Here is a 26,141-nt window from a genome sequence, read left to right as displayed (position 1 = left end):
GGGTTTATATTGTAGGCCACCCAATAGTCAGTAGGATTTAGAGGAGCAAATTTGTAGAGATGTTGCAGACTGTTGCAAGAAAAATAAGGTTGTCCTAGTAGGTGATTTCAACTTTCCTCATAATGACCGGGACTCTCATACTACAAAAGGGCAAATGGGAAAGAGGTTGTCAAATAGGTTTAGAAAAGTTATATTAATCAATACTTAGAGTTCCCAACTAGATACCAGATCTCCTATTAGGGACTAGAACCATAGAACCATAGAAAACTACAGCACAGAAAACAGGCCATTCAGCCCTTCTAGTTTGTGCCGAAACATTATTCCGCTAGTCCCATTGACCTGCATCCAGTCCATAACCCTCCAGACCTCTCCCATCCATGTACCTATCCAATTTATTCTTAAAACTTAAGAGTGAGCCCGCATTTACCATGTCAGATGACAAGCTCATTCCACACTCCCACCACTCTCTGAGTGAAGAAGTTCCCCCTAATGTTCCCCCTAAAACCTTTCCCCTTTCACCGTAAAGCCATGTCCTCTCATATTTATCTCTCCTAATCTAAGTGGAAAGAGCCTATTCACATTTACTCTGTATATACCCCTCATAATTTTGTAAATCTCTATCAAATCTCCCCTCATTCTTCTACACTCCAAGGAATAAAGTCCTACGCTGTTCAATCTTTCCCTGTAACTGAACTCCTGAAGACCCGGCAACCTCCTAGTAAATCTTCTCTGCACTCTTTCAATCTTACTCATATCCTTCCTATAGTTTGGTGACCAGAACTGTACACAATACTCCGAATTTGGCCTCACCAATGTCTTGTACAACCTCCCCATAACATCCCAACTCCTATACTCAATACTTCGATTTATGGATGCCAGGATGCCAAAAGCCTTCTTTACAACCCTGTCTACCTGTGACGCCACTTTCAGGGAATTATGTATCTGAACTCCCAGATCTCTGTTCCTCCGCACTCCTCAGTGCCCTACCATTTACTGTGTATGTCCTCCCTTGATTTGTCCTTCCAAAATGCAACACCTCACACGTGTCTGCATTAAATACCATCTTCCATTTTCAGGCCCATTTTTCCAGTTGGTTCAGATCCCTCTGCAAGCTTTGAAAGCATTCCTTGCTGTCCACAACGCCTCCAATCTTAGTGTCATCAGCAAACTAGCTGATCCAACTTACCACATTATCATCTAAATCATTGATATAAACAACAAACAACAATGGTCCCAGCACAGATCCTTGAGGCACACCACTAGTCACAGGCCTCCAGTCTGATAAGCAATCATCCACTACCACTGTCTGTCTTCTCCCACGCAGCCAATTTCGAATCCAGTTTACAACCTCTCCATGGATACCTCGTATCTGAACCTTCTGAACTAACCTCCCATGAGGAACCTTGCCAAAGGCCTTACAAAAGTCCATGTAGACAACAACCACAGCCTTTCCTTCATCTACTTTCTTGGTAACCTCCTCGAAAAACTCTACAAGATTCGTTAAACACAATCTACCACGCACAAAGCCATGCTGACTATCCTTAATCAGCCCTTGGCTGTCCAAATACTTGTACATCCGATCTCTCAGAACACCTTCCAATAATTTACCTACTACTGATGTCAGGCTCACTGGCCTGTAATTACCTGGTTTACTTTTGGAGCCTTTTTTAAACAACGGAACAACATGAGCTACCCTCCAACCCTCCAGCACCACCATACCCGTGGCTAAGGATATTTTAAATATTTCTGCCAGGGCCCCTGCAATTTCTACACTAGTCCCTCTCAAGGTCCGAGGAAATATCATGTCAGGCCTGGGGGATTTATCTACCTTTATTCGCTGTAAGGCAGCAAGCACCTCTTCCTCTTTAATCTCTATATGTTCCATGACACAGCTGCTTGTTTCCCTTCCTTCCATATACACTATGCCAGTTTCCTGAGTAAATACTAATGCAAAAAATTTATTTAAGATCTCCCTCATCTCATGAGGCTCCACACATAGACGACCACTTTGATCTTCTAGGGGACCAAATTTGTCTCTTAACATTCTTTTACTCTTAACATACTTGCAGAAACCCTTTGGGTTTACCTTCACATTATCTGCCAAAGCAACCTCATGTCTTCTTTTTGCCTTCCTGATTTCTTTCTTTAGTATTTTCTTACATTTTCTATACTCTTCAAGTACCTCATTTGTTCCTAATTGCCAAAACCTGCTATACACCTCTCTCTTTTTCTTAACCAGATTGCCAATATCCCTTGAAAACCAAGTTTCCCTATGCCTGTTAACTTTTCCTTTAATCCTGGTAGGAACATGCATACTCTGCACTCTCAAAATTTCGCCTTTGAATGCCTTCCACATGCTGAAAACATCCTTGCCAGAAAACAACTTATGCCAATCCACTATTTCTAGATCCTTTCTCATTTCCTCAAAATTGACCCTCCTCCAATTTAGAACCTTAACTCAAGGATCAGACCTATCCTTATCCATAATTAACTTGAAACTAATGACATTATGGTCACTGGACCCAAAATGTTCGCCTACACATACTTCTGTCACCTGACCTGTCTGGTTCCCTAATAGGAGATCAAGTATTGCATCTTCTCTCGTTGGCACCTCTATATATTGATTTAAAAAACTTTACTGAACACATTTGATAAACCCCACGTCAACTAACCCTTTCACAGTGTGGGAGTCCCAGTCAATATGTGGAAAGTTAAAATCCCCTACTATTACAGCTTTCTGTTTCTTACATCTGTCTGCTATCTCTCTACAGATTTGCTTCTCCAATTCCCTCTGACTATTGGGCAGTCTATAATACAACCCTATAAGTGTGGTCACACCTTTCCCATTCCTCAGCTCCACCCATATGGCCTCTGTAGATGAGCCCTCCAGGCTATCCTATCTACGCACAGCTGTGATATTCTCCCTGAGTAGTAATGCCACTCCTCCCCTTTTCATCCCTCCCTCTGTCATGTCTGAAACAACGGAACCCTGGAACATTAAGCTGCTAGTCCTGCCCCTCCTGCAACCAAGTGTCACTAATAGCAATAATGTCGTAATCCCACGTGTCAATCCATGCCCTAAACTCATCTGCCCTAAGCAATCCTGAGATTGCAACCCTGGAGGTCCTGTCCTTCAACTTTGCACCTAACTCCCTAAACTCTCTTTGCAGGACCTCCTCCTTCTTCCTATCCACGTCATTGGTCCCTGCATGGACCACGATATCTGGCTGCTCACCCTCCCTCCTGAGAATACTGAGAACTCGATCTGATATATTGCGGACCCTGGCACCAGGGAGGCAACAGACCATCCGGGATTCTCGATCTCTCCCACAGAACCTCTTATCTGTCCCCCTAACTGTCGAAACCCCTATCACTACTGCTCTCCTCTTTTTCCTCCTTCCTTTCTGAGCCTCTGGGCTCACACCACATGGTTCAGGAACAGCTATTACCTCTCAACCATCAGGCTGTTAAAGCAAAGGGGAAAACTTCACACAGATTGAATGCCACACTGGTGCAATCTTGCATTAATTCTATTATGGATTTATTGAGTATGCCTGGAAGAAAATGAATCTCAGGCTTCTATCTGGTGACATATATGCACTTTGAAATAACTTTACTTTGAACTTTGAACTTTGAAGTTTCGAATCCTCAACACAGGGGAATCATATCTATTCACAAAATTGAAAGAAGCCTGTAGATACAGCATTTCAGGTTCTTTATGATTGCTTTTGCCACCTCCTTGATGAATTCCAAATGCCTGCAGAAAAAAATTATCTTCACGCCCCATTTCCATACCCTAACACTTTCTTGGATGATATTTCCGTTTTCTCTCTATCAACTTGTACTAGTGTCATTATATTTTTCTTATTTTTGTGTTTGTGTAAATTATGTTAATTTGAGTTTATGGTAATGTATGTATTTATGAAGTTTATAATGTAGTGTGCTGCTGGTACAGAAGGCTAATTTTCATGTCATTTATATCCTGCGTATGAATGCTGATTGCAATGAATTTCAACTTGAACCTATAAATGATCTCTTTGTTTAAGGAAGTTAGTTCTTCCTACAAGCTCTTGTTTGGTCCCCTAAATTTTGATATATCTCAATTAAATATCCCCTCATCCTCCTTTGTTCCCAGCCTGCACATTATTTCCTCACTGATGGAATTCTCCAGCTGGGATAACATTTTCATACAATTCCTCTATTTCGTGTTTTTGCAATCTCAGCTTTCCTGTAAGATGGGAACCAAAACAATATGCATTACTCTACCTCAGGTCTATTTAATATTGTGTACAATCCTAACTCAGGAAATGTACAACTTGTTCAGCAGAGGAAAGCGCAATATTTACCCACTGAGCTACTGCATCTAACAGATCTGCCACCTGCAGGGATCTATAGTGTGTGCTGTAAGATCCTTCAGTTTTCCAGATAGCTTCTGCCATTAACTGTGTACTGCCTTGCACAATCCACAGCTATTCTCTTGCTGCATCAGTTCCAAACTATCAAACTTGTCCCTGATGTTTACATCTCAAGAAGGAATATTTAACTTAGATAGTGCCTTTCAGATCCTTTTAATGTGTACCAAAAATAATTTAGAGTTACTGAGTAATACTTGAGGTGTAGCTACTATTACTATATACAGAAATGGAAGTTAGTTTCTATGCATTAAACTCCCACAATGTGCAATGATGATGACCAGATAACTATTTTTTGTGATGCTGCTTGAGAAATATATATTTACCACAACAAAAGGGAAGATTTTCTCACTTTTAAAATAAAAATCTTTGACAACATACCTTTAATATCACTGGAATATGCAAAAGATGGAGATACTCTATCGATAACCCTCATGCCTCTTCATCATGGTCTGAACCTACAATCATTAATACATTTTAGTGAAAGCAAGGGGTTTAATAGGGAATCTTGTGGTATCCAGTTGGAAGTAGTCTTTCAGTTACAAAATCATTTGCTAACCATTGACTTTTGCTTCTGCCATTGTGTTGGTGTTAAATCTGTTTTGCTTATTCTTCCTTGAATCCCAATGGATTTTACCTATCTGACCAGCTTGTAAACTATGGCTTTTCTAAGAACTTTGATGAAATCCATGTAGAGTACATCAAAAGTGCTTCTTAGACCAGAAGATCATAAGATTATAAGACATAAGAGCAGAATTAGACCATTTGGCCCATCGAGTCTGCTCCACCATTCAATCATGGCTGATCCTTTTTTTTCCCTCCTCAGCCTCACTCCCTGGCCTTCTCCCTGTAACCTTTGATTCTGCGACCAATCAAGAACCTATCAATCTCCACTTTAAATACACTTTCACAGCTTTCACTGGCTTTCACAGCTGCCCGTGGTAACAAATTCCACAAGTTCACCACCCTCTGGCTGAAGAAATTTCTTCACCTCTTTGTTTTAAATGGACACCCCTCTATTCTGAGGCTGTGCCCCCTTGTCCTAGACTCTCCCACCATGAGGAACATCCTCTCCACATCTACTCTGTCTAGGCCTTTCAACATTTGAAAGGTTTCAATGAAATCCTTCCTCATCCTTCTAAATTTCAGTGAGTACAGACCCAGAGTCACTAAACATTCCTTATATGATAACCTTTTCATTCCCAGAGTCATCCTTGTGAGTCTTCTCTGAACCTTCTCCAATGACAGCATATCTTTTCTTAGATATGGAGCCCAAAACTATTTACAATTCTCAAGGTGAGGCCTTGCCAGTACCTTATAAAACCTCAGCATCACATTCCTGCTCTTGTATTCTACACCTCTTGAAATGAATGCTAACATTGCACTTGCCTTCCTCACCACCAACTCTACCTGCAAGTTGACCTTTAGAGTGTTAGAACATAGAATAGTACAGCACAGTACAGACCCTTCGGCCCACAATATTGTGCCGACCCTCAAACCCTGCCTCCCATATAAGCCCCCACCTTAGATTCCTCCATATACCTGTCTAGTAGTCTCTTAAACTTCACTAGTGTATCTGCCTCCACCACTGACTCAGGCAGTGCATTCCACACACCAACCACTCTCTGAGTAAAAAACTTTCCTCTAATATCCCCCTTGAACTTCCCACCCCTTACCTTAAAGCCATATCCTCTTGTATTGAGCAGTGGTGCCCTGGGGAAGAGGTGCTGGCTATCCACTCTATCTATTCCTCTTATTATCTTGTACACCTCTATCATGTCTCCTCTCATCCTCCTTCTCGCCAAAGAGTAAAGTCCTAGCTCCCTTAATCTCTGATCATAATGCATACTTTCTAAACCAGGCAGCATCCTGGTAAATCTCCTTTGTACCCTTTCCAATGCTTCCACATCCTTCATTTACTTCATTGACTTAATTTGTCTTCTCTTGAAAAATTCCTCATATGATGGTGTCTCAAACATCCACGAAGATGGAGATAGAAATTTCCGTCCTTAAAAGCCTGGATCTACTATATAGTTAAATTCCTAGCTACAGTATAAAGCCAGACATGCTAGCCACAGTTTATAAATAGAAAAACAGCCTAGCATGCCCTGACAAGACATACTTTGGTTGTCCCTTTCATGTGGAGAATGCAATGCTCAGATCAAGTTGGGCAGATGCATGAGGTTCATGCTTCAAAAGTGTAAAGCTAATAATACCACTGGTGACCTCACTTGCTAGTTTTATGACACTTAACTGAGCTGAACTGAATCTCAACTGAATTTCCTATTCCAAATCTCACCTGCAGGAGAAGTGGATATCTGCACCACATCAATTGAAAAAACAGTGAGATCAGAAGGAACTCAGATTCTAGGACCAAAAAAAATCAAGATTGTCTGATTGGCAAACTGTATCATATACTGTATCATATACCTGTGCTTGCTTCTATGCTTACAAATTTAATGCTACATATTGGCCAAATCATTTGGAAGATACCTGTCCTTCTGAATTTGGATGTACTACAGCTGTTCCTTGCCTTGCTTTCTGCTCTGGTATCAACAGTAATTTGAGATTTTTAGATGATTCTCTCATTCAATTATTTATTCAAATATAATGAGGTTCTGCTCATAACTTCTGTAGAACTTCAGAAATTCTTTTTCTCAATTCCATCATACTTTTTCTTCATTGCTTGAAGTCATTATTCACATTTGGAGAAATTTATCCTAAATTTTCTAAGAAGCTAAGTGAAATTTCCATGTTTATGGTGACTGGCAATGTAGCTGAGAATTGGAGGACATTCAAACAACAGTTTGAATGAAGGTGGCGGCACGACGCAGTGCGCGTGGCTGTTCCGAATTGATATCATATCTATGAAGTAAGATCCCATGCACAATCCTGATTTGATAGAGACAGACATGAAGAAGCACTGAGGAACATCTGGGGAAACTTCTGAAATGCCTGCTTCGCTGCCGCTCCTACTGTGCAATCGAGAATCTCCAGACAGAAGGCCCCAAATTCTCGGCCTTGCCTGTTGCCTGTTGCCGGGGCCGGGGTTGAAGTGCTCGGTGCATCGGTGTCGGGGAGCTGGTCGGAGGCTTGGAGTTTTTGGATGGACTCAGAGTCGGAGTGTGGTCGGATGCTTCCGGAATGCTGCATTGGCAAGTTTGCGGTGCTGGAGGTTTACTGTCTGCGTGAGATGATGGAACTTTCGAGAGACTTTGAGACTTTACTATGCCCACGGTCTTATCAAATTACGGTATTGCTTTGCACTGTTGTAACTATATGTTATAATTATATGGATTTTGTCATTTTTTCAGTCTTGGTTTATCATGTGTTTCTGTGATATCATTCTGGAAAAACATTGTATCATTTCTTAATGCATGCATTACTAAATGACAATAAAAGAGGACTTTGTGTCCTCATAATCTAAAAAACCTGTACTTATCAGCAATCGACTATGAAGAAAAATCGGAAAAAACCAAAGCTGTGCTTTTGCTCCATGTAATCAGGAATAATGCAGTAGAGGTATATAATAATTTTGTCTTTGAAGATGGAGATAATTGCAATTTGAAGTCAATAATGGACAGATTTGAAGTATTTTGTATACCTAAGCATAATTTAACATATGAGTGATATAAATTCTTCACATGTGCGCAGAGAGCCGCTGAAATAATTAATCAGTATGTTACTGAGTTAAGAAAGCGTAGTAGGACTTGCGAGTTTGGATTGCTCATGGACTCTCTCATTAAAGGTAGACTTGTTTGTGGCATTCGAGATAATGCTCTGAGAGAAAGGCTGTTGAGAGAGCAAGATTTAAATTTTGAAAAAGTTTTGGCCCTTTGCAAAGCTTCTGAGACCATATTGCTGCAGGCTGAAGAGCGTTTTGTCAAAAACTGCAATGCAAACACTGTAAAAAAGCACGAATACATCAAGAAATATAATAATACGTTGACAAAACCGACAGAGAGCAAGACGGCATTGGAAAGAAAAAGTCGTGTGATTGCTGTGCGCAGGAACGTTGTCCAAATCAGTGTCTCGCAAATGGCAAAATTTGCAATAGCTGCGGTAAGATTAATCATTTTTCACGCTGTTGTAAAAGTAGAAAGAAGGAAAATAAAATGAAACAAGTAAAGGCTGTGCTTGAAAATGAACATGAGGAATTTTATCTCGATGTGATTTGTGAAAATAAACAAAGTACGAATGACTAGACTATTCCGTTGCAAGTGAATCAAAACAATATTCTGTTTAAACTTGATACTGGAGCGCAAGTAAATGTTCTTGCAGAATCTGAGTTTAATGCTTTAAAGCCAAGACCGAAGTTTCATCAGACAAATATAAAAGTAACTGGGTATTCAGGTACAGACACTCCAGTTAAAGGAACATGCATGACAAAGGTATCAGACAAAAATATTATGCATACGTTTTCATTTGTGGTCGTGCCAAGAAATGTACAGTCAATTCTGGGTTTATCTGCCTGTGAAAGACTTAATTTGGTGAAAAGAATCTTAGTCCTGGATAACGACACCGAGTCAGAATACAGTGACTTGATGAAAGAGCATGAAGACTTGTTTAAAGGGCTTGGTTGTCTTCCAGGAGAGTACTCGATGAAAATTGACAATACAGTGCAACCCGTAATACATCCATGCAGAAAAGTACCTTTTGCATTACGTCATCAACTGAAAACAGAGCTAGACAGAATGGAAAAGCTCGGAGTCATAAAAAAAATTGATGAACCAACTGAATGGGTCAATTGGCTTGTCATTGTCGATAAGAAAAATGGGAAACTGAGGATTTGTTTAGATCCAAGAGACTTGAATTGGGCCATTAAAAGAGAGCATTTCAAATTGCCTACTCGTGAAGAAATTATGTCACAGTTTGCTAATGCAAAGTATTTTAGTAAATTAGATGCATCCTCCGGATTCTGGCAACTCAAATTAGATGAACCAAGATCAACATTGTGTACCTTTAATACTCCTTTTCCCAGATACTGTTTTCTTAGGCTCCCTTTTGGAATTGCATCAGCTGCTGAATTGTACCATAAAACCATTCACATGTTATGTGAGCACATTGAGGGTGTAGATACATCCACGGATGATATTATTATTTGGGGATCAACTAAACAAGAGCATGATCTCAGGCTCAGGTGAGTCTTTGAGGCAACACGCAAGGCTAACCTGAAATTCAATAAAGACAAATGTCAGCTAGGAGTAACTGAACTTACAGTTGTGGGTGATTTCATCAGCAAAGAGGGTGTGCGTCCTGATCCATTGAAGGTTTCTGCTGTTGAGAACATACCAAGACCGCAATGTAAAAAGGATGTTCAGAGGTTTATTGGAGTGGTTAACTATATGGGAAAATTTATACCCAATCTCTCAGAACAGCTTGCTCCATTGAGGCAGCTAACAGAAAAGAGAAATGAATGGAGCTGGAATCATGAACAGGAGAAGGCATGGCAAAATCTCAACAAAGTACTCACAAAAGAACCTGTGTTGAAATTTTATGATGCTGAGAGACCCATCAAAATTTCATGGGTTAGGGACAGTTTTACTCCAAAAACATGATCAGGGATGGCTACTAGTGGGATATGCATCTTGTTCATTATCTGATCCAAAAACAAGGTATGCCTAAATTGAAAAAGAATTGCTCAGCATTACGTTTGCTTGTGAGAGGTTTCACCAGTTTGTCTCAGGGCAATCTACTGATGTTGAAACTGATCATAAACTGTTGATTGCATTGTTTAACAAACCTTTAAGTGACGGTCCTTTGCGAATTTAGTGAATGATGATTAAATTACAAAGTTATGCATTGAATGTGTCATACGCACCTGGAAAATTCATGTACATGGCTGACACACTTTCCAGAGCTGTCGATCCAACAACAGAAGACAGTCACAAGAACATTATTGATGTTCAGGTATTTATTGTTATGGTCATAGAAACTGTACCTGTTGCTCCCAAAAAGTTGGAACTGCAGCGTCTTGAGACAGAGAAGGACAAAATTCTCAATCAGGTAATACAAGTGGTGTTGGATGGATGGCCAGATATTAGGCATGACTGTACCTCAGTAGTACAAGATTATTGGAACCACAGATCAGAACTGTCTGTTGTGGATGGGATATTGTACAAAGGTAGTAGAATTGTTATCCTAAAAGTCTCCATTAAGAAATGCTTGATAAAATTCATGAAGGCTACAGGAAGTGATGTTTTGGCCCACGATGAATCAAGAGATTGCAGGATTGGTGTATTCTTGTCAAATATGCCTTAAATACCAACCTAGTAACCCTAAGGAGCCACTGCATCCACACCCGAATCGTCAGAGACCTTATCATAAGGTAGGCATTGATCTTTTTATAACTAACAACAAGGACTAAATATTAATAACAGATTACTACTCATTGTATCCTGAAGTGTATTGTCTGGACAGAACAACTGCAGAAAATGTAATTACATGCATGAAATCAATTTTTTCAAGACATGGTGTACTTGATCAAGTTTTCACGGACAATGGTCCACAGTTCAGTAGTGGATGCGTGAAACATTTTGCTCGTGAATGGGACTTTGTTCATACAGAATCTAGTCCATTTTTCCCTCAGTCTAATGGATTAGTTGAGAAATCGGTAGGAATTGTCAAGAAACTGATGCACAACGCAAAAGATAGTGGAAGTGATTTTTATAAAGCCTTGTTAGCCTACTGCAGTACTCTACTTGAATGTTGATTTTCACCTGCTCAGCTCTTGATGGGACGACGTTTGAGATCTAATCTGCCAATGGATGTGAGCCTTCTGAGAACAGAGGAAGGTGAACAAGTGAAAAGATGGAAAGATGAACTCAAAGCAAAGCAGAAAATATACTTTGATAGATGTTCTCATCCAATACCTGAACTGTATCAGGGAGATGAATTGAGGATACAAGACAAAATGAACACACGGACACAGAAAGCTACAGTGCTTGAAGTATAACCCAGATTATACATGGTCCACGCAGAGGAGGGAGCAGTGGTAGGAATAAATCGCAAAGACCTCAAGAAAGAGCCAACTTCAGAGATTCAGTTAACTGATGCAGATGAGACAAAATATGTAAATAATGACAAGGAAACACAAAATCTGTGTGTACCACTTAGAAGGTTTACTTGTGCTCGTAAACCCACAGAGTGACTGATAGAGACTTGTTGAATTATGTATTTGTTTTGATTAACTTTGTTAGTTGTTATTCTTTTTAAGGAAAAGAAGATGTGGTGATATCACATGCAATGATGTGCCAGATGGACAGAGCACTGAGCATGCGCAGGATCGCCAGAATGTTCCAGCACGTGTTTATTACGGTAAATAAAAGTTCTCTAATTCTTCCAGAATATGATTCTTTACTGTTAACCCACGGTATGTTTAAACAGAAGTAACATAACATATGGCATTAATAATGTGTCCAAAATCTTTACCAACCGAGCTAAAATGACATGAACGCTTGAGAGACCTGGTGATTTATTTTTCTTGTTGATCTCTCTATGTCAGTTTAAAATAATTTTTAACATAATGTTCTGTAGCTTCTAGCTAAGCTTATTGACTTTTTAATGCTGGATTTATGCTAATTACCCTATAATCCCTTTAACACAAAGAACAAACTTAGACAGATTTGCTAACTGAACTGTGAATCTATGTTCTTTTCCGAGTTGTGAAGTTGTCATTCAGTAAACCCGTTATATTTTAAAATCTACTGTAAACATTAAATTAATACTGTTAGGTTCCATCTTGCTCAAAGCTCTGTTTGGAATTATTGTTAATCAGATTATTCATATCCCAAAATTCCATAATATAGCTATAAGACCAATACGTGCTGGTAAATCCATTGTAACCTGTCAGTTACACACCACAAGAAAGTCAGATGTAACTTAGGATCTGAAAACCATTCGATCTTGATGAGGAATTTAGGGCAAATGATTAAAAAGCACGTTACTTTCAAATATTAAAAATTGCTTTTAATTAGTCAGGAGTATTCTTGGGTGTTTTGGCTAACTTTATATTTGGCGGGAGGAGAGAGAACAGCGCGCCGCACGTGCGCAGCCCTCCGGTGAAAAATGATATCGTATCCGTTAAATAGGGGCCGTGGACAATTCTGATTTGATGGCGATGGACGTGAAAACACAGAGGAACATCTGGAGAAATTTCTGAAGCGCTTGTTTGCTGCTGTCGTTACTGCGTGGTCGGGAATCTTCCAGAGGGAAGGCCTCAAAATCCCCGGCTTTGCCTGCTGTTGGCGACCGAGATTGAGGTCAAATCGTTCGGACAGAGATGGCGCTGAGTACTCAGTGTCGTAAAGCTGAATCGGAGGCTCGAAGTTTTCGGATGACTCAGTCGGACTGTGGTCGGCGTGGCAGGGAGAGTTTTTCTTCCTTCTCCCATCTGTGTGAGATGTGGGACACTTGAGAGACTTTGAACTTTTTACTGTGCTCATGGACTTCTTCTTCAAGTTATGGTATTGTGCACTGTTGTAACTATATGTTATAATTATGTGGTTTTGTTAGTTTTTTCAGTCTTGGTCTGTCCTGTGTTTTGTGATATCACACCGGAGGAAATATTGTATCATTTCTTAATGCATGCAATACTAAATGACAATAAAAGAGGACTGCATGTCTTCATAATCTAAATAAGTACATTTTGTAACTGAACATAAATGTTTTAAAAAAGTATTAAAATCAATTACAGGTGATACAATAGATAAAGGTCAGTTAACAGTCAAAAGAACTTTGAAATTGGTTGGCACACTGACCTTCCAAAGGCCATAAGACAAAGGAGCAGAAGTTGGCCATTCGGCCCATCGAGTCTGCTCCGCCATTTTATCATGAGCTGATCCATTCTCTCATTTAGTCCCACTCCCCTGCCTTCTCACCATAACCTTTGATGCCCTGGCTACTCAGACTATGCAGCTGGATGCAACTCGTTCCCCAGTTAATGTAAATGCTGTTATGATTGAAATGGGCGGTGATTCTGGTGGAAGGTGGAATTGGGAGGTAGATCTGCTCTAAGACTTCTAATTCTGAAATCTACAGTAGAACAGAGGACAATGCCGAAGGAAGTATGCATAGAACTACAGTCTTTTTGCTGAATGTTTACAGGGCAAAAAAAACCTAATACATCTAATTTAACTATTCTCATAGGACAATTTATTTGAATATTCTAGAAATCCATTCAGCATAATGACAGGATGAAATGTGCAAAATTAAAGTTCTCAAAATAAAAAAAAGGATTGAATGCAAAAATGCCACCCATTGGATACTGACTTGTGTAAGTTATTGCAAGATTATATTTTTTACCCATTTTGGCTTGTATAATGCTGTATGACCTTAGTTGATAAAAGTCTATTTCATTTCCACTCAATGACACTCTCTGCAAATTATTGAACACTAAATAGTGGTTAATAGTAGAAGCTAATACTAATACTAATACCAACTGTTCAACCAGTCATGCTGAGACTGATTATTCAATAGATACTAATTGTTGTTAGTGTACAACAAATTTCAGTGAGCAATTTCAGTTTGGATCAGAATCAGGTTCATTATCACTGGCATGTGACGTAAAGTTTGTTATTACCGTGTTATGGGAAAGATGTGGTCAATCATGAAGCAGTGCAAAATGCTTCATGGATGGTAACAATTCTTCCCAGGTAGGGGAGTCCAAAAATAAAGAACATATGTTTAGGATGAGATGGGAAAGATTTATAAAGTACCTGGGGGGTGTCTTTCATGCAGAAGGTGGAGGGTATATGCAGTGATCTGCCACAGGAAGTGTTTGAGGCAGGCACCATAGTATCATGTAAGAGGCACTTAGCTAGGTAAATGGGAGGATGGAGCTTGGAGGGATATGAGTCAAACACAGTAGTTTAGCTCTAGTTGTATGGGCATCATGTTCAGTGTTGGCAGAATGGTCTGAAAAACCTATATCCATGCTGTATTGCTCTATGATTCTATGACAATTACAGTCATAATCAGGAAGGGAATGTATACAGCATTTCCTTTTATTTACTTCTATAGACTTCAAAATAAAAAATAGAACGGTTTAATCCACCATTTAAGACGTGTGTCATTTCAGTCATAAATATTATTTGCAGAATAAAATGATATATTCATCCTTTGGTATCAGAGAGCAAAATTCTTGTCCCTGCTACAAATTGCATTCCCCAGATAATGACTTCATTCTTCTCCCTGGCAACCACCTGAGGCTGAACAACTTGGAGTTATGGCTGACTGGAGTTCAGCTTTCAAGCACAAAACAACATCATTGCCAAGATATACCTTGTACCTCCATAATGTTCAGGACTTGGCCCCTGCCTCCGCTAATCTGTTAATGTAACTTCTTGAACGATTTAGATATCTCTAGACTTCAGTAATCCATTGATCTCCAGGCCAGTTTTCAACCTTTTACACTCAATATACTGTATTAGAAATCATAGAAAACGCTTCTTACCTAATACTAAGCCTAAACTTGCCACAAAGTCTTTTCACCTACCATCTAGGTTCTTTATGCAACATTGGCTCTCAGTCTACCAATGGATCATTCAAAATACTATGTTCTTGTTTTCAAATCTCTTCAAGCCACTGGGCTTCCTCATCTCTGTTTCCACTCCTAAATCCACAGAACAACTGGGTGCACCTCTAGTGTTGATCTTTTGTGGAACACTGATGGGTCTGAAGCTCTGAATAAATGCTACATAGTTGCTGGATATGCCTTCACCTTCCAAAGACCAGTACTTCTCTAAATCCTTCTGCTCTCCACCTCATGTTTTCCCCTTTAAAACTCCCTTTGAAACCAAATGTTTTAAACAAGTGTTTGTTCATTTGTTCTGCTATTTTCATTAAGGTCTGATCGTTGTATTCTGTTTGGTGTTATTCATCCCTATTGCACCTGGTTAAAGTAAAGAAGCTATGAATATAAATATAAATTACAACATTATGCAAATTTTAGATGTTATGTTAAAATCAGAAGGGATGGAAAGTTTGCATCTTTGGTTCTCACTGTAAACTTTATAGTGTTAATGTAACATGTGTACTGTACATAAGATATCATAAGATATTGATTAATATAAACAATATTCTGACATTATTCCAGAGGACTGGAAAATTGTAAATGTCATTCTACTCTTCAAGGGAGAGAAGCAGAAGAAAGAAAATTATAGACAGATTAGCCTGACCTTAGTGGTGGGAACGTGTTGGAGTCCATTGCCAAGGATGAGGTCTCCAAGTACTGGAGGCACATGATGAAATAGGTCAAAGACAGCATTGTTTCATTAAGGGAAAATCTTGGCTGACATGTTTGTTGGAATTCTTTGAGGAAATAACAAGTAGGATAGACAAAGGTGAATCAGTGGATGTTGTGTACTTTGATTTTCAGAAGACCTTTGACAAGGTGTTGCACATGAAGCCTCTTAACAAAATAAGGTCCCATCGTATTACAGGAAAGATGCTAGCATGGATAGTGGATTGACTGATTGGCAGGAGGAAAAGTGTGATATTGAGTATTTAGTATGTTGTTCAATGTGTTGGCGCATGGCCAAGTGGTTAAGGCATTCGTCTAGTGATCTGAAGGTCGTTAGTTCAAGCCTTGGCTGAGGCAATGTGTTGTGTCCTTCAGCAAGGCACTTAACCACACATTGCTCTGCAACAACACCGTGCCAAGCTGTATGGGTCCTAATGCCCTTCCCTTGGACAACATTGGTAGTTTGGAGAGGGGAGACTTGCAGCATGGGCAACTGCTGGTCTTCCATACAACCTTGCCCAGGCCTGCTCCCTGGAAAACTTCCAAGGTGCAAATCCATGGTCTCACGAGACTAACGGATGCCTGTAATAAGTATTTCAGTAATACTTGAGCCATATTATATATATTGATTGATTGAACATTCTTTGATGTTTGCATAGCTCATTACGGGTTATATATGAATGTATGTGAGTACGTCAACTTGCCACCATATCATATACAGTATGTGCTCAACTCACTTAGAGTAAAAACAAAACTAAGATGTTATTCCCAACTCCATTCTTATTTCAAATAGTTTTATATAAATACAAAGCTTAACAGTGACAATGAGAAAGTTTTAAATGAACCCAAGATGACTACCTGCCCGTTAAAGCACAGTGAAATAGTCAAATGAAAAAAAACTGTGCAGCACGTGCTTCTTTTGAAGGGACAGACGTGGTTGAGTTTTTAAAAAAGGCAGAATATGGACAAATTCACATGTTCATAAACAACGAGTAGTGGGTGACAATAATTGCAAATTAAAAAAAGCTGAAATAGCTGTTCACTTTGGAAAGATGGATATGTCTGATTGCACTGGAGCTAACTGGGTATTGTATACTAAGCAAATTGAGCAGCACTTTGAAGCAAATGAAACAGCTAATGATAAGCCAGTGCCACTTTTCCTGAGTGCATTGGATTGAAAGACATACAATTTGCTTGGGGTTTAACTGCTCCAAACAAGCCAACAGAAATGAGCTTTGCTGATATCATGAAAATAATGCTGGAACGTTTAAACTGAAGCGATTGTTGACTGCAGGATGCTTTCGGCTTCATTGGTGGAATGAAAAGTAAAGGGAGTTAAGAGTATTAAAAAGATTATAAGATTATGGGCTCTGAGCACAATGCATCAGCTGTGAATTCTTTAAACCAAGCATCACTTACTGTGATCATACAATTCACAGCTTGTCATGCTCCACCCAGGGGCAGCTCATCCACCGTTCGTTCCCACCTGCCACCCAGCACTCACCAGTGATTCCAAGTAGCTGTTTGCGTGTCACAATGGCCACACTCCAGTACACCGCTTTGGCAGGTGGGCTAAACCAGATGAGGATAGCTGGGACCCTCCAACCCTTGTGAGATAGGGATATGCCTACCCCAGCATGCGAAGCCAGTTCCGGCAGACTGGGCGGATGAGATCAATGACAAGATCCAACGATTAAGAAGGCAGTGCTGCAACACTTCGTGGAGAGCGAAGGACATGACAAGACACGGAAGGTGTCATGGCTACCCACTGCAGCCGAGGAAGTCTCCAGTTGTGACAATTTTTCATACCATTGTACCAAGATTTTTGAGGCTGAGAGAGCAGAACGACTCCCATGAAATGGCCTTCTCACTATAAATCGCCTCCTGGACAGGTTTATGTCATCGTCAGAAACGACGGACAACCAATACACCATTCACACAAGGATTACACAAGTGTACTGAGAAAATTCAAGCAGTGGTCGATGCCCAAAGCCAAAGGACGTGTCAGAGTTATGGCTCTTTTTAGGATTTGTCAATTACTATAACAGGTTCTTGCCAAACCTGGCTCCTGTGCTCCATCCCTTGAATTCATTACCACTGATTAGGAACAAATGGAAAATAGTCAAAGCAGTGTGAGGTGGCTTTCCAAAAGGCAAAGGAAATGGTGACGTCAGACACTGTACTTACACATTATGATCCACATCATCCAGAGAAGCTTGTCAAGTACTGTTTGGGATGCCAACATGTCTACAGGAAAGGTATCCAGAGTTGTCAGAACCACTTCCAGCAGTCCCAGAGTCAACTCCAGCAGCCACCATGGAGGAAGCCCCAGAAATGGAGATTGCTTCACAGATATAGGTTTCAACTGTCAAGCAGAGTGACTCCCTCCTCCTCCTGTCTCATTAGCAAAGATATTATCCCACAAGAGTAAGAAAGCCTCAGCAATTATATAGTATATTGTGTGTTTTTGCACATTTATCTATGGTACTGTGCAAAATCTTAAGCACACGTAAAAAAATCTGTAAAGTGAAGAGGCTTTCAAAAATAATGAAATGAAAAGCTTCTAAGTGATAAAAACATTATTATAAAGAGCAATAGGGAGTAAAAAAACTAAGTCAAATCAATATTTAGTGTGCCCACCTTTGTCTTTAAATCTGTCTTGATTTGCTTAAGTACACCGTCATGCAGTTTTATAAGAAAATTGATTATTTCACAGAACTTGCCACAGTTGTTCTGCAGATTTTGGCTGTCTTGCTTGATTTTGTCTCTCCAGGTAATCCCACAGAGTCTCGATGATGTTGAGAACTGGGCTCTGTGGAGGTCATATAGTAAAAAAATAGTGTGCCTAAGACTTTTGCACAATGCTGTATATGGTTGAGAGGCATTCTCTATTGAGTTGGAGTTTATAGCCAAACAGGAGTGTTGCATATTTAATATATCAGTAATATTTGAGTAATATTGCTAATAGACATATTACAATATATCTACAATGATATATTGATATACCTTGACCATGACAAAGGGTCTCGGCCCGAAATATTGACTGTTTATTCATTTCCATAGATGCTGCCTGGCCTGCTAAATTCCTCCAGCATTTTGTGTGCATTGCTTTGGATTTCCAACATCTGCAGACTTTCTCCTGCTGTAGATATATTTGTTGATTGAGCAGTTTTTGTTGTTTGCATAGTTTATTATAGGTTATATATGAAATTATCTGAATGACATACATCATATCACCACACAATATAAATGTGTGCCCTGCTTCACGTAAAAATGAAACAACACATTATTCCTGGCTCCATGTTCTTATTTTGATTAGGTTTATATTTTGGAGTTACAAAACATAACAAGTGGGAATAAGGGAAGCCTTTTTTTGGTTGGCTGCCGGAAAACCACAGTCTGTGTGGATTGGTGATAACATATCCTCTTCGCTGACGATCAACACTGGTGCACCTCAGGGGTGTATGCTTAGCCCACTGCTCTACTCTCTCTATACCCATGACTGTGTGGCTAGGCATAGCTCAAATACTACCTACAAATTTGCTGATGACACAACTATTGTTGGTAGAATCTCAGGTGGTGACGAGAGGACGTACAGGAGTGAGATATGCCAATTAGTGGAATGGTGCCACAGCAACAACCTGGCACTCAACGTCAGTAAGGCGAAAGAGCTGATTGTAGACTTCAGGAAGGGTAAGACAAAGGAGCACATACCAATGTTCATAGAGGGATCAGAAGTGGAGAGAGTGAGCAGCCTGAAGTTCCTCGGTATCAAGATCTCTGAGGATCTAATCTGGTCCCAACATATCGATGTAGTCATAAAGAAGGCAAGACAGCGGCTATACTTTATTAGGAGTTTGAAGAGATTTGGCATGTCAACAAATACACTGAAAAACTTCTATAGATGTACTGTGGAGAGCATTCTGACAGGCTGCATCACTGTCTGGTCTGGAGGGGCTACTGCACAGAACCAAAAGAAGCTGCAGAAGGTTGTAAATCTAGTCAACTCCATCTTGGGCACTAGCCTACAAAGTACCCAAGACATCTTTAGGGAGCAGTGTCTCAGAAAGGCAGCGTCCATTATTAAGGCCCTCCAGCACCCAGGGCATGCCCTTTTCTCACTGTTACCATCAGGTAGGAGATACAGAAGCTTGAAGACACACACTCAGTGATTCAGGAACAGTTTTTTCCCCCTCTGCCATCTGATTCCTAAATGGACATTGAACCCTTGGACTCTACCTCACTTTTTCTAATATACAGTATTTCTGTTTTTGCACATTTTAAAAAATCTATTCAATACACGTAATTGATCCCCCTTCCCCTCCCACTTTCAAATCTCTTACTATCTCTTTTTCAGTTAGTCCTGACGAAGGGACTCGGCTCGAAACGTCAACTGTACCTCTTCCTATAGACGCTGCCTGGCCTGCCGCGTTCTACCAGCATTTTGTGTGTGTTGCTTGAATTTCCAGCATCTGCAGATTTTCTCGTGTTTATGTAATTGATTACTTGTTTATTTATTATTATGTTTTATTTTATTTATTTTTTTCCCTTTCTCTGCTAGATTATGTATTGCATTGGACTGCTGCTGCTGAGTTAACAAATTTCACGTCACATGCCGGTGATAATAATCCTGGTTCTGATTCAGATGCTGATTAGAGGTGTTTCGCAGTGGTCGGTGTCAGTGATTTTGATGACAGAATTGATGGATTTGTGGCCAGGTTTGTGGATGATAGATGATAGGTGGAGAGGCAGGTAGTGCTTAGAAAGCAGGAAGGCTCTAGAAGGATTTAAACAGATTAGGAGAATGGGCAAAGATGTGGCAGATGGAATATAGTGTCGAGAAGTGTATGGTCATACACTTTAGTAGAAGAAATAAAAGCATAAACTATTTTCTTAATGGGGAGAAAATCCAAGGTGCAAAGGGACTTGGGAGTCCTTGTGCAGGATTCCCCAAAGCTTAACTTGCAGGTGAGGAAGGCAAGTGCTATGCTAGCATTCATTTTGAGAGGACGAGAGTAGAAAAGCAAGTATATAGTGCTAAGGCCTTATAAGGCACTGGTGAGGCCTCACTTGGAACCTTGTGAGCAGTTTTGTGCCCATTACCTTAGGAACGATGTGCTAACGTTGGAGATAGTTCAGATGATACTGGGAATGAAAGGTTTATTGTATGAGGAGTGTTTGATGGCTCTGGGCCTGTACTTGCTGGAATTTGGAAGAATGAGGGGAGATCTTGTTGAAACCCATTGACTGTTGAAAGGATGTGTGGAGGATGTTTCCTACATTTGGGGAATCTAGGACGAGAGGGCACAGTTTCAGAATAGAGGTATGACCATCATTTAGAACATGGATGAGGAGGAATTTCTTTAGCCAGAAGGTGGCAAATCTGTGGAATTCGTTGCTACAGGCAGCCATAAAGGCTAGGTCATTGTCTATACTTAAGGTGGAGGTTGATCAGTTTTTGATCAGTCAGTGCTTGAAAGATTACAGGGAGAAGGCAGAAGAATGGATTTGAGAGGAAAAATAGAAAATAAAATGATTAATGGTGGAGCAGACTCGATAGGCCAAAAGCCTAATTCTTCTCCTATATCTTATGGTCTTATTCCAATATTAGTCATTATTTGAATTAAAATCATGGAACATAAGGTCAAATAAAAACAAAGTTTCACTAAGATTTATGCTCATTTTATTGCTTGATATTCCATAACTTTCCTCTCATTATACAAACACCCATCCACACTAATATGCTTAATGACTCAATCTGTTCTACCATGATGCACATGATTTATTATTATTAGAAGTACATTTCCATTACAACTTACATGCCAGAAATGTATTCAGTCTGGTTTCCCTTAGGCTATTACATCCTCCTGCCGTGCATGTAGGCATACTGTATCTAACTCACAGTGCCATGCCCTTGTACGTGAGTGACATTGTTTGTTTCTCACTGAGCAACAATTATACTTTTGAACCACGTCTAATTATAGGCCATGAACTACAGGAACAACCATGTTTACTTGATAAAATGCAACAACATGACATTGCTCTGCCACTGAAGCAATAATATGGTCGGAAATCCACATGGAAACTTAGCATCTACATTAACTTTGCAGACTGTGTGCAAATTTATGACTTACACTTATATAAGGAGAGCTCTGCAGATTCCTGTAAGATTTCAGCCAATGAATGTATGGCAATGCCCTTTAATTGGAGCAGAGGATGTCTCTGGTGATGAAAGGAAGAGCTACAATATCAATGGAAATTGAAAAGCATTTTAACATGTGATCATCGGCCAAACTCAATACTCGGAACAAAGTGCAGTGGTCTATTTGTGTAATTACTACAAAGTGGTGGATATACAGAACTGAGAGATAAATCACCTCACCCTTCCCACTTTATTCAGTGAAACTCTGTTGGATAAATGAAATTAAATGAACAAGGTCAACATAAGCTGATTTAGGTATTAATTTAAAGTTATTCATAGTTTTCTTCCGCAGTAATTAATTTCTCATCAGTAACCAAGAAATAATGTGATAAAGGCATATTATAGGCACAAATGAAAATAAATGGTATTTTTGCACGTGTCCGGGAGTCTCTTGTTTAGCTAAGGTCATGGAGAATGATGTAGAAAGCATTGTGCAAGTAACATTGTGTAAGAGAGAATAAGGAGACCACAAAAAGATATAGATAGGTTAAGGTTGGTAGTTACAGGCTCAGTTGTAACACTTAAAAGAAGTTTGGATAAGTACATGCATTAGAAGGATCTGGAGGGATATGGTCCATAGCAGACAGATGGCCCTAGGCAGAAAATCTGCTCCAAAAAGGGCCTGATTCTGTGTGGTAGTGCTCTGAGATCCCATCACCCCAAGCTAAATATGAAATTGTCTATTTTTCGAAGGAAAAATTGGAAAAAAATCTAATTATCCAAAAGATATGAAATTGTAGAGCTCTGAGGTACAGATTATAAGATGGTAAATTGGTTTATTAACAAACAAAAGAAAATCTGCAGGTGCTGGAAATCTGAGCAACAAACACGAAATGCTCGAGGAAATCAGCAGGCTAGGCAGCATCTATAGAAAAGGGTACAGTCGACACTTCGGGCCGAAAACCTTTGGCAAGACTGGAGATAAAAGCTGAGGAGTAGATTTAGAAGGTGGGGGGAGGAGAAGAGAAACACAAGAAGATAGGTGAAACCAAGAGGGGGAGGAATGAAGTAAAGAGCTGGGAAGTTGATTGGTGAAAGAGGCAGAAGGCCATGGAGATCACATGTACTGAGATACAAAGAAAACATTTGTTTTACATGCTATCCATACGTGGAGAACATTTTTCACATCAGTACGTGGAAGTAATACAATGGAAAACAATAAAAGAATGCAGAATAAAGTGTTAAATTTACAGAAGAAGTGCAGTGCAAGCAGGCAATGAGGTGCAAGGCCTTAACAAGTTAGATTACAAGGTCAAATGTCCACCTTAACATACAAGAGGTCTGTTCAAAAGACTTGACAGAGGGTTAGAAGATGTCTTTGAAACTGATGGGACATGCTTTTCGGCTTTTGTATCTTCTGCCTGACAGTGGAGAAGAGACAAAACCATGGTAATGCTGGAATCCTGGACAGTGGTTACAAATCAGTTCAGCCACAAAGTTGCTAAATGGTGGAACAGTGTAAGAAAAACGGGGAGAAATAATCACGACAGTGATATGGTGTTTCCTCATTGAGAGCATTTACTCAAGTGAGGAAAATACCGCGATTTTCCCTGGGTATGTGGGTGGAGACAAAAGCAATTGACCTCAGGCTAGAAGATCAAGGCTACTCTGTAGATCACCAATAATACTATTAGAGCTTAACTTTTAACAATAAAGAATGAAATTGAAGCACCTTCAATTACTCCAAAAGACTGAGGTTTGGTAAAATACTGAAAGGCTTTTATTCGCTGTACAATACGACCTCCACAGTGAGTGTCTGCCCCTGGACTGAGGGGGAGGGGCAAGGCGAACACCTTTATACAGGACTCTGTGGGAGGAGCCACAGGGGCAGTCAGCAGAGGTGTGTGTCCAGACAGGTAACCGAGTTACGACATGTATACATGGTTTACCACATTCACCCCTCCTTTTTTTAAAAAAGAGTCCCGCGGGGTGAAGTGACTGACAATATTTACGAGAAGTATATTTACAGGTTAAGTCTATGAGGTGGTTGAGTCCGTCGCTGTGATCTACGTAGCACCGGCGATGGCGGTTATGCTGGCTCTGGCCTGACTTCAGGTGCCAGCACGTTAGGCGTCGGTAATCCCTCGTGCGTGTGTGTCGCGCCCGGTATGGGAGTGTCGTGTGGTGTCTGTATAGGGTTTGGGGTGCACGGTGTCTCGTAGGTACATACATTGGTGGATACGGGGTCAATAGTCACCACGGAGTGTTCAGGGTAAGGGCCCGGAGCTCCTGCGGGCGCCAGGTCGCGGATGGAGACCGTGTCCTCCTGCCCATCAGGTAAAACCACGTAGGCATACTGGGGGTTCGTATGAAGTTAGTGAACCCTCTCGACTATCGGGGAGTATTTATTGCTCCTCGCATGTTTCCGGAGCAGCACTGGCCCCGGGGACGTCAGCCAAGTTGATAGGGTGGTTCCAGTGGTCGATTTTCTGAGAAAAGAAAACAGCCACTCATGAGGGGTGGCATTGGTGGCCGTGCATAACAGGGAGCGGATGGAGTGGAGTGCCTCGGGAAGGACCTCCTGCCAGTGGGAGACCGGCAGTCCCTTTGACCTGAGGGCTAAGAGTGTGGCTTTCCAGATTGTGCCATTCTCCTTCTCTACCTGTCCATTCCCCCGGGGATTATAGCTCGTGGTCCTACTGGTTGCAATTCCCCTAGCCAGTAGCTATTGGCGCAGCTCATCACTCATAAACGAGGACCCTCTGTCACTGTGGATATAGCATGGGTATCCGAACAGAGTGAAGAGCTTGCGCAGGGCTTTTATAACTGACGTGGTAGTGGTGTTGGGGCAGGGGATGGCGAAGGGGAACCGCGAGTACTCGTCAATTACGTTAAGAAAGTACACATTGCGGTCGGTGGAGGGAAGGGGGCCCTTAAAGTCAACACTCAGTCGCTCAAAGGGGCGAGTGGCCTTGATGAGTGGTGCCTTTTCGGGTCGGTAGAAGTGCGGTTTGCACTCTGCGCAGACTTGGCAGTCTCTGGTCATCATTCTGATCTCCTCAAGGGAGTAAGGCAGGTTCCGGGCTTTCACGAAGTGGAAAAGCCGCGTGACTCCATGGTCTACATGTAGGGCGTATAGCCGGTCGATCTGCGCGCTGGCACATGTTCCCCGGGATAGGGCATCAGAGGGCTCCTTGAGCTTCCCAGGCCTGTACATCATGTCATAGTTGTAGGTGGAGAGTTCGATCCTCCACCTCAGAATTTTATCATTTTTGATTTTGCTCCGCTGCTGATTATCAAACATGAACGCGACTGAGCGCTGGTCAGTTAGCAGGGTGAACCTTTTGCCGGCAAGATAATGCCTCCAGTGCCTTATAGCTTCCACTATGGCCTGGGCCTCTTTCTCTACCGTGGAGTGCCAAATTTCAGGGCCTTGAAGGGTACGGGAGAAGAATGCCACTGGTCTTCCTGCCTGGTTGAGGGTAGCAGCCAGTGCAAAGTCGGAGGCGTCACTCTCTACTTGGAAGGGAATGGCCTCATCCACCGCATGCATTGCTGCTTTGGCAATGTCCCCTTTTATGCGGTTGAAGGCCGTGTGGGCCTCGGCAGAGAGGGGGAATGTGGTGGACTTGACCAGGGGGCGGGCCTTGTCTGTGTAGTTAGAGAGCCATTGGGCGTAATATGAAAAGAAGCCCAGGCACCTTTTGAGGACTCTGAGGGTATTGGGAAGAGGGAGTTCCAACAGGGGGCGCATACGGTCGGGGTCGGGGCCAATGACTCCATTCTCCACGACACACCCAAGGATAGCAAGTCGGGTGGTCCCAAATACACACTTGTCCTTGTTATAGGTGAGGTTGAAAGATTTGGCCGCTTGGAGAAATTTTTGGAGGTTGTTGTTGTGATCCTGCTGGTCGTGACCGCAGATGGTGATGTTATCCAGATATGGGAACGTGGCCTTCAGTTGGCACTGGTCCATCATCTGGTCCATTGCCTTCTGGAAGACAGATACACCATTCGTAACACCAAAGGGGACACGCAGGAATTGATAAAGCCTGCCGTCCGCCTCGAAAGCAGTGTAAGGGCGGTCCTCCTGGCGGATGGGGAGCTGATGGTAAGCGGATTTTAGGTCTATGGTCGAGTACACCTTGTACTGTGCTATCTGATTGACCATATCCACGATGCGGGGTAGAGGGTACGCGTCGAGCTGCATGAACCTATTGATGTTCTGGCTATAGTCCACAACCATCCTATTCTTCTCCCCGTTCCGAACAACGACCACCTGCGCCCTCCAAGGTCTTGTGCTTGCCTCAATGACCCCCTCCCTGAGCAGCCGCTGTACCTCTGA

Source organism: Mobula birostris, chromosome 2 (assembly GCF_030028105.1).
Source record: "Mobula birostris isolate sMobBir1 chromosome 2, sMobBir1.hap1, whole genome shotgun sequence".
In the NCBI taxonomy this organism is placed as follows: Eukaryota; Metazoa; Chordata; class Chondrichthyes; order Myliobatiformes; family Myliobatidae; genus Mobula; species Mobula birostris.
Note: the sequence above shows the minus strand (reverse complement) of the source record.